The sequence below is a fragment of the Etheostoma cragini genome, chromosome 24 (genome assembly GCF_013103735.1).
Source record: "Etheostoma cragini isolate CJK2018 chromosome 24, CSU_Ecrag_1.0, whole genome shotgun sequence".
Taxonomy (NCBI): Eukaryota; Metazoa; Chordata; class Actinopteri; order Perciformes; family Percidae; genus Etheostoma; species Etheostoma cragini.
In genome coordinates, this window is record NC_048430.1 from 10202427 (window position 1) to 10213091 (window position 10665).

The 10665-nt window shown below is 38.8% G+C and overlaps 2 long non-coding RNA genes across 2 annotated transcripts in view; both read right to left on the reverse strand.

The window, feature by feature from the left end:
- Positions 1-6952, reverse strand: part of LOC117939184 — a 16914-nt gene extending 9962 nt beyond the window's left edge. The window contains exon 1 of the long non-coding RNA XR_004655539.1: positions 6877-6952. This is a non-coding gene — a long non-coding RNA (uncharacterized LOC117939184). The remainder of the gene's footprint in view (positions 1-6876) is intronic.
- Positions 1-8931, reverse strand: part of LOC117939179 — a 22699-nt gene extending 13768 nt beyond the window's left edge. Inside the window, exons 1-2 of the long non-coding RNA XR_004655534.1 lie at positions 8920-8931; positions 7916-7920 (exon numbers count right to left, since the gene is read on the reverse strand). This is a non-coding gene — a long non-coding RNA (uncharacterized LOC117939179). The remainder of the gene's footprint in view (positions 1-7915; positions 7921-8919) is intronic.
- Positions 8932-10665: the final 1734 nt, after the last annotated feature.

The following is a 10665-nucleotide window of genomic DNA, read 5'->3' on the forward strand; positions in this document are numbered from 1 at the left end:
CTCCTTCCCCCACAGAGAGGTGACGTTCCACGTCCCCAGAGCCAGCGTCTGCCGCCCGGGTCTGGTCCGTCGAGGCCCATGTGGCAGCGCACCAGGTAAAAAAAAGTACTATAGTTTTTAAAGATAGATAGATAGATAGATAGATAGATAGATAGATAGATAGATAGATAGATAGATAGATAGATATTTATTGATCCCAAAAAATGGGAAATTGCGGTGTTACAGCAGCACACGTACATTTGTCACACAACACAGAATACAAATATAAATGAGATACTAGGAAAAATATATACATGCAGTATAGGCTACATAAAATAACAAAATAGGAATAAAATATAAGAATAAAGTATAAGAACAAATATTTAAATATATACAGGATGGGAAAACAAAATGTGCAACTGCTTAAATAATATGCTAAATGTATGCTAAAATGTAAATGAACCAATTGTGCAGGTTGCCCTTAGTGCATTATTGTGGTGTCTAAAAGTTTCAAGTATATTAGAAATATGAATAAAGTACATGAAGTACAAAACAAGTATACTTCTACTTGTTGTGCTTTATTTAAAGAGTATTTAACATGTACTTTTTAAAAGTATACTTCAAAATAGATGTAATTAAGTTCACCTTCAGAGTCCAATTAAAAAGTATACTAATTTGGCTAATTTTTAATCAAATTACTTTTTAACTGTACATTTTGAAAGTGTACTTTGTTGTTAATGTTTGTTAAATTGTATAGAAGTTTATTTTTAATTTCTTTTTTTTATAAAAAATATTTTTAAAGTGGCAAATCACTTTACCTATGGAAAGTATCATTTATGGAAAGTTGCGTGTAAATGACTAATTAATGGCATACACTATATTGCACTCAAACACAAGGCATGATGCAATATGTATTGAGTCTCTGCACAGCTTCCTTCCAGACTTAAATAGCTCCTCGACCAAAACACAGTGTGTTGCACCAGAAATAACCAAATACACAATTCTGACTAATGTTCCATTCTGCAACTCTACAACAGAGTTGATTCTTTTCAGTAGGTGGCTGTTTGTGTCAGAGTGATACGGTATTCGATTCACAATGAAATGGTTGTAGTAGGAGGCTTGTTTCACTCTAACACCATCATCTATTGCAAGCATGTGTAAAACCGAGGCATCTGCATTATGCGTCACTGCTGCTCCTTTCTTTGTGAGACTCCTCTCCCTAAGGTACCTTATACAGGTACATTATTTGGAGGGGGACATGAGTTGGGCCATTGAAACATGTCAACAGGGTGCTGTTAAAAGATTCAAAGGAAAATGTGGATGGGGCCCACAGTTCCTCACACTCACAGCCAAATATGACACATTAGCTGTGCCATATAACCCCTAAACGTCTCTTACAATTATTTTCAATGCCTGCTCAGCTATCACCACTTTGGCCTCTCTGATCCTTTTTTGCTGTATATGATAGACTGCAAAAACCAAAAGGATAACATGATTTCTGAATTTTCTGGGGAGGATGCCATTTAAAAAAGGCAAGCATAAAACAAAAGAAGCAAACTCCCCTCAGACGCCTTCCAGAACTTCCTTTCTCGCATCTATCGTGGTACTCTTGTGATCTCAGTTGGGGCTCAGTTTGGGTGCCTATGTACCAGCCAAGCTGATGGTTTGTGGAATCTAACCACAGAGACGTCATCTGTCTTGTAACTCTAAGGCAAACACTATGCTGATATTGTGAAACAAAGCCTTGCACCATTTAGAAATTGTCTAGTTTCATTAGTTGATTTGGGCCTTTTACTTCCATTATGGGCTGCTGAGGTGTTGCATTCATGGCATTGTCAAAATGCTCAACTTCTGCACGAAGACAGGTTTCAGTAATAACATACGGAGAGGAGCCTCCACCTCTGTGGTAACAGAAGTCAGAGCCATAAACGCCATTTAACTGTTTCTTATTTTGGAGAAGTAGCCTTGCAACTGAATCGGCACTACACATACTGTCAGTGCATGCACCTTTGAAGTGCAACCATCTCCCCAGGTGATCCCATTACTTTGAAGTTCCTGTAGCTCTTTTGACAATGGAATTAGGAGAGTCTCTATATTAGGCTTGCTCTCTCCAAACCAAAGACAAATACCACATATGTTGTTCTTCCTGATTGTAGGGTGTAGTTCAATAATTTGGCACTGAATAGGCTATTTTTGGCATCTGGAGCTTTTAAAAACAGGGATCCCATCATTGTTCCAGATCAGACTGATGTCATCATTACCTATTTTACCACTATCTTTGAGCCTTCTATACTCCCCTCCACATTGCACATCACAAATTAAACCTGGAGTTGATGTGTGTCTTTGGATTTTGAGGTTGGGATTTTCTCTTTAATTTGTAAAGATAAACAGACTTTTATAGACTAGCTAAACTTTTATAGACTAGCATTCACATCAAATTCTGCTTCACACAGAACACACTGTCAAACCACATTCTTTTGTTTCAATATAATTTGAACACTGATGACAGTCGTAGTAGAAATGGGGCACATTGGCCATTGGATTGATATAAGAGATACAAGGTTCCTGGTATCAGTGCAGGCAAAAATTCATGGGAAATCCGTAAAAGTCCAGAGCAATCCTGGTCAGGTTATGCCTCAGGATGTGGGCCATTAGAAGGAGCAAATTTTGACATTTGGTAATTGGTGCTCCAGGGAACAAAAATGTGTGCAATTAAATATTGCCTAGAAGAAGCATATATAAGGTGAAAAGAATTGGTCCAAGCACTGAGCCTTGTTGAAACCCTTGGCTAACTTCAGCATGCCTTAAGGATTCATCACTGATTTTAACAAACTGTGATAGATCTGATAAACTTAGGACTTAAACCAACTTACTACAATTTCTTTAAAGCTACATGTGTAAGAATTTCTCCTATATAGCAGAGAAATTGTATGACAACCAACTTGAGCGCATTTTAACTCCTACAGTGGCCAAACGCGAAATTAGCATCCGTGAGAGTTCCTTCCAGTGTATTAATAGTTTTACGTTATATTGTTGCTATTTCATTGCGAGATTCATCATTGACAAGAGGAAAAGTATCCTAGATGTCGTTCTAGTGTTATATACAACTATAAAACTTTGAATTTATAGAAATAGGCAGAATTACCTTCAGAGAAGAATGTAGGCAACTTTGGCGTCCCTTTTAAAATCCTTGCTCTGCTTTCTATCTTAGAAAAGCCACTCCAATATTAACTTTGTTCTTGTTGCTTGTCTGTTGCGTTTAAATATCTTTTTAACTTCCTTGGCAACTCCATTACATGTCCGTCGGCCTTCATTTTGGCCCCCCTGACTTGCACGGTCGGAAGCAAGGCAGTCAAAGTCAATGACCAATTGGTGGAGTTTTAGCCCTTGACTAGCGAATCAGTGCACTTATGTAAGCGTGACAACGAAACAGATTAGCGTCACCTGCTGTTATGGATACGTCTCGTTCGTGGATAAGTCTTACACACACGCAGAAGGTAACAAATCGGCAATGCTTTGGTGTGTTCAGAGACCCTTTTTAGACCAACTCAAGGTCTGACAGCCTTCTATGCCAAAACTTGGCCATCGGGTTGGTGCGTTGAAGCTTTTAGAGACCGGTAGATGGCTTAGCTGTAGAAATATTTTGTGTTAATTGGTGAAGATCACTAGGAGCCAGCTGTCTAAGTATATGTTGGGTCTTGAAGCTGTTTCTAAACAGTTAGAAGTTGAGGGCAGGAGGGGATGAATTATATCTCTAATTGTTATAATTTTATAATTAAAGAAGCTCATGAAGTTGTCACTAATCAGAGCTATAGGAGTAGATGGCTCAATAGAGCTGTGACTTTCTGTCAGCCTGGCTAAAGTACTAAAAATAAATCTTGGGTTGTTCTATAAGTGTTGAGTAAAAGTCTGATTTGGCATTTCTGAGGGCCTTCCTATATGTTTTTATGTCTTGCCAATCTAAACGAGATTCTTCTTTTTGAGAGGAGCAACAAAGTCTAAAGTCGTCCGTAGCGAGCACCATCTACAAAATCATCAATTTGGGAGGGACTGAAATTAACAATTAGGTCCTCTTTTATATTAAGGCATAGCATTAAATGAAATGCTGTTGGAAACATCTTTCTTAAATTAGCCATAGATTTAGACTTAGGCTTCTCTTTATTAATCCTTTTGGAAGATAACACAAATAACAGTAATAATAATAATAACAATAAAAAACAATAAAACAAAATTAGCACTGTCAGATTGGATCTAGTGTAGAAGGTTTTATCTCATTTTGTATAGTTGGGTAGTAAGAATTCAAACGTTGTTGAAGAATGGTCTGATAATTAAGGATTCTGAGGAAATACTATCAAATCTTCAATTTTTTATGCCAGCACAAGGGTGGGGGTTAGGTGGGTTAAATGCGGAAGCACAGAAGGGAGATGGATAGAGCACCTTTAACTAAACCCATGTAGAAAGACTAATAATGCGTCCAGCGTATGATTTTAACAATGTGTGTGTGCATCAGTCAATCGTAGCGGTCTTCATAATCTTTGCAGATAATGTAGGTCTCCTTTGTTAGTTTGTCATGTACCGTGCCTCTACCAGGCACAAATGCTCCCATTGAGCAGATCTTCTGGCTCGTGAACAACACGTTGACTGACGACTGATTCCCACCTTAAAGGTAGTCACACAAGCCAAATTTGCTAACACCTGTGCGCAATTTGACAGCAAACTAATTGATTCTTGAGCAAATTTACTCCTAAAAACACTCAGAAATAATGTTTTTAATAGGGAAGCTATCTGCTCTATCAAACGAGATTGCGTGTGTCTTTTTGTGTGTGTTTGTGTGTTACAATAACACTAACAGTTTACGGTAAGGGTACATGAATTATCATGAATTCATGCATGAATTAACTGATCTATGTATATTATGCATTATGTAATTAATGATTTATGTATTACTATATTCTTTAATATCCCAGGAATCATAAGGAATTGACGTGTTCATAGTCGGTCATTCGTGACCTCATACTACATGAACAACACAACTAAAGCATTAGGTAAGTGGGTACATAATTATGGTCATGATTATTTATTTTTCTGCAAAAAAATGTGATCATAACTGCGTAAATTCTGATTTGAACACAACTTGTGCATAATGATGTACCCACCTTATTTAATGTTTTATTTGATGTGTTATGCATGAGGTCATGAATGAGAGGCTATGAGAGGCTATGAACTCATGTCAATTCCTGATGAGTCATAAGATATGAAAGGAATGAAGTAATGCACAAAACATGAATTCATGCATTAATTCATAATTCATGTACCCTTACAGTAAGGTGTTACCACACTTTAGTTCAAGCCTGTAGTAGCAGTTCCAAATAATTTGGTGCCAAGCAATGAAAAATACCTTTTCACAAAGTTTTTTCACAAGTTCAGTGGCTGCATTTTCCAAAAGAATGCTGTAATTCTGAAAAATCAAGTTGGTCCCACACAAAACTCCTTCAATGTTATGTTATTTCTTAGATATGTAGACTACATACCAAGAAAATTCATGAATGTTACTGTAACTGAGATTCCCCATTATGTTGTGAGCAGTAGGCCTACGTGTGCTTTGGCAAAATTGTGTCTAATCTGTCTGTGTCTATGCCTGACCTGGGCTGGCGCATGTTCACGTCAAAAAGCGTGTGTGTGCACGAGCACTACAGTCATGCTCAAAGTGACTGGTCACCCTATGTAAATCAAGCGTTAAGCTTTAGTGTCTGACTGTCTATCTGTCAGTCTGTCTGTGGCCCCTACATGCATCGGTCATACCTTTTAGTCCAGCACTGCTCCAGCACACCTCAACTAACAACTGCGTAGCAAACACCAACAAACAAGCTCTATGGCAACAAGGCAGGCCAACCACAAATGTAAAAGGAGTACATCACGGGTCAGCCCATTACCCACACTATTGAGAGTGGTTCCAGCCTAGGGTGAAATGTGATTGGTGCGGCTAATGAAAATTGTCGTAGAAAACCTAAACTACAAATCATACAATTCAAAATTATGAAAATAAACATGACTGTGGTTAAACGTTTTAATGTAGTCATTTAGTCATTTAGTGTAGACCATAAAGACCCCACTCACTCTAAAACTGTTGGGGACACTGCTATGACAAAATGACTGCTATGAAAAAGGTCTATATGAAACACAATCCTTCAGCCCATCCATTCATATATTTATATTATTTCTGTATCGTAGTACTTCTGAACTCACCTAAACACAAGAGGGCAGCAGTGCTGCATCAGATTTCTCAAGTTGATTGTGAACACTTTCTGCACACAACAGTAGATGATAGGAGGGGAAAAAAGGATCTATTAATGAAAGGATTCGTAAACCCATAAAAAAACTAATAGCTGTGCTGTGTTACGTCATGTGTGCAGAGATGTATAGTAACAAAGTAGAACTACTTTACTACTGTTCTCAAGCACTAAAAGGCTGTTTCTGTACTTTATTGGAGTATTATTTTTTCAGTACATGTTTTCGAGGAGTTTAATACTTTTACTCCAATCCATTTCTTATGTTCTGTGTCTTTACTTGTTACAATTATAAAAATGCTACAAATTATTCCAGACCCACATTATCACTGCAGAGCGCTAGATGGCTCTGTCACCAGGTTTGATGAAGCTGATCGTGAATCAAGCGATCAAGCTGCCTTATAAGAAGACCGCCTGTGCTCCCGTTCTGCCTTTGGCTTGGCCTCCTGAACTGTATTGAGAACACTTGGGCTTTGTTAGATTGTTTCGAGATGGAAGAACCACAACACCACCTTCAACTTGGAGGGATTGTGGCGGTGAGGGTGAGGAAGGAGACCTCCCTGGCCCTAATTAGAGTCCATGTTTTCATTTGTTGGAGAGAAAAACTAACTAGCTCCCCGTGGTTCATGACATGCTGCGGTGTTTTACATTCCTGTCCTTGAAGTGCTGCTACAGCCAAAGGAATTGTGAGTGTCATTTAAAATAATATAAACAATATAATATTCAAACTTTTGAAGGACTTCTTCAACTACATGCAGACATTATACTCACTGCTGTCACTAAGTGCTTTGTGGTTTAGCTCATAACTACAGACAGCCGATCTGAGGCAGTCTGTGAGGTGTCTTTCAGTAAGGCAGCTTCTGCAAAAACGCCATTTTACACAGATAAGTGGATCCAAAGTAAGCACTCACTCTTTGTGCACATGCAGTGAGAAGAAGAAACTTCTCTCTACTTACAAGTCTCCAAAAGTCCCAGTCCCTTGATCTGGCCTTTTGTCCAATGTCATTTTGCAAATCAATTATCTCCGTGTAAACACCACTTAGCAGAGCAAATAGCCTACTTGATGGACTGGCTAATACTTGTTCTCTATCAATGGGCTGAAATGTGTTTGAGACTAATGAAGCAATATCTTTCATGGCGTCTAACTCTAAGTGGAATTTTCCAGGTGGATCCACTGCTTTGGAAAACAGTAGTGGTGACCCACCTTCCCAAAGTCTCCCATCCATCCTCATCCAAGGATTATAGCCCCATCACCCTCACCTCTCTTTTAGTTAAATCACTTGAGTGGATCATTAAAACACACATCATTAACTCCTGTAGACAGGTCCTTGACCCTTTACAATTTGCCTGCAGCCTTGGGAGGGGGGCAAATGATGCCATTGTAGTGCTTTTAAATTATCTGTGTGCACACCGGGAGGGTTGTAAAACAAATGCTTGTGTTTTATTTGCAGACTTTTCATCAGCTTTCAATACAACCCCTCCCCAAATTCTAACAAACAGACTTAGAGACAACTTCCAGCTAAACTCAATACTCATTAAATGGATCTTGGACTTCCTAAGTGCGTGGCCACAAAGAGTAAGGGTGGGGAACACATTATCTGGGGTCCAATTCACTTCCTTTGGGACACCACAAGGTAGTGTCTTGTCACCAGTGCTATATATATTTTGCACTAACTGTTATTGCAGTAGTTACCCTGGACGTCAAATAAACAAATTGAAGATATTACTGGTGTGATGAGTTTACTGGATCGAGATGAAAATTAACATTGTCCGGTGTTGCATGAATTTGCTGACTGGTATGAAGTGCATTTGAATACTTCCCAGACCAAAGAGTTGGTCTTTGATTTTAGACCTGTGGCTCCCTCACCTAATCCGACATTGATAGGAGGAGAGGAGATAGAGATAGTGACAGAGTACAAATATTTCTGTTGACCATAAATTAACTTGGGATCAGTGTGCTGTCCTTCATTGAGAGTATTGTTTCCTACTGTATTGTATGCTGGTATGGACATTCAAAAATTACTCATGGTAACAAATTGAGGAAGATACCAACTACATCTGAGTAGATTGTTACAGAAGGCAGACAAGGTTTGCATGGATACAACCCATCCACTTCCAGTGGAGTTTAAGCCGCTCCCTTCTGGTTGTAGATATAGATACCCTAACTTCAGAACTAATCAAACAAAAGAAAAACTATTCCTATGGCAATAACCCAATGCAATAAGATGTAGGGAGGGGTAGGACTGAAAGAATATATGTTAAGTAAGGAGTAGTTTTATCAATTTATTCATGGTATTTTACAATATACTCCATTTACTCTATTCTAATATTGATGTGTGTATGTTACATGATAAATGCTGCACACCCCCTGGGAAAGGTTTGTCCGATTATGAGTGAATGCAGAGCTTAATTGTGTGTGTGTGCGACACCTGCAAACAACAGCACAAAGCAGCACTATGCTGCACAATACTGCACACAGCTCTGAAAGCAGAGGAGAGTGAAAGGAGCAGGGAAACACTGCATATAAAAACATAACCCATTCATCGTCAATTACCGTGGCTTTGTATAAAGACTCTAAAAGGGTGTGCATTGTGTGTCCGTAGGAGACGCCGGGGGGGACAAAGCAAAGGTTGGGAATGAGAACGGGCTACACAACCTGTGCGTAGTTATTGGTTGGTGGTTACACACCTACATGGGGTCCAGAGGCTATTTGATGACGCCCATTAACGTTCCACACAGCAAAATAAGAAGAAAAGACCAAATATAGGCAGATGGCAGGTTCTCTGCATGTGCTCTCTGCAGTGATTTAGACACTGTCACAAACTTCTGGTCATAAGTGATGATTAAAAGGTATTATTTTTGTATTAGTCTAAGTATATAGTTTTTGGGGGAAATCCTGCTTTACCTTTAACAGTGCCTTGAATTTCCCGTGAATTTAAAGAAGAGGGATCTCCACCTGTTGAAAATCCTGAATTTTCTAAGTAGATCACCACTGTTGTTCTTATTGGAAGCTAGACATTAAATCGTTGTTGTTGGTAGAAGCCTGAACATGTTGATCACAATTAGTGGGACAAAAATATTCCACCTTGTCAGCTGTTTGTGGGCATTGCCCTGGTGATCACTTGTGTTTTTAATTTTACAAGCTAATGAGGAAAGCATCATTAGTAGTCTGTGAGGCTAGTCTGTCTTTTCAGAATTGAACTGAGATAACCTGGGGCACATGTGACCGGGATTAAGGGGGAAGGAGAGTGGGCTAACGCAAGAGCAACCATGACACAATGGTCCTATGGGGAGGCAGACAGGATGCAACAGGCAATTTAATTGGTTAGTCAGATCAGTTCTGGCTGTTAACATCTTGTTAACACATCAGCAGTACTGGGAATTGATTACAAAAGTGATGTCACAGTTTGATATACTGAGATTATAATTATAATAATTTTATTTATATAGCACTGCAGTAGAGTCAGCCAATCTCACATTGAGAGGAAGGCAGTTCCAAAGCTAAGGGGTCGTGACCAAAAAACACATGGTCACCCTTAGTTTTTAGTTTGATTTGTGGAACAGCCAAGCTATGTCAACCTCCAGCATTCAGTCTTGATCTTAATTTTATATTGCAGCTAACTATTAATTCATCACCAGGCTTTTCATTCAATTTATCTTCATCCAGAAAAATTGAATTTTAACCAATTCTTTTAAAAGTTTAGTTTCAGTATAACAATGACCCCATTTCCTATGGATTGGTGACAACATTATGGAAAGAATCCCTACAGAGATAGACTTTTTTTGTTAAAATAACTATAATAACTAAAAGACTGTTTCTGAAACTGTTCATTTTTCCATCTGACGATCATAAATGATATGTTACAGCAAACAAGACTAACAGTGAAAAGAACGCATGGCCGCAGGAACTAGAGGTGTGGAGGATGCTGCAGCACCTACTCCCTTTCCTTACAATTAAATGTAATTTGATTTTAAAATTTTGATGGTAGGAGATAAACACATAATTTGATCAAAATTAATCTGCCAATTTTACCAACAGCGCTTTTTGACTGAAGATAGATGTAGAAACTTTCCCTGCAGGTCAACATTAAATAAGTTATCTTGCTTATGACATGGCACGAAAGCGCATTTTTGATTTTTTTCATAGAATCAATCACAGGCTAAAAGGCCTATAGACCTGAATCAGAAAACCCAGCAACAGTAACCGAAAGAATTAGCAGCTGTTATGGTTGGTTTTTTTTTGTCCGCCCACCCTGTTTGTCCCCCACTGTTTCCCTTACTCTCCTTCCTGCTGAAGCCAGCTGACTACACACACTAGCATTTCATCTCTAATACCTGCTCCCGCCGCTCACACCTGCCTGCCATCTGCAATCAACTCCAGTATATCAATATATCAGGC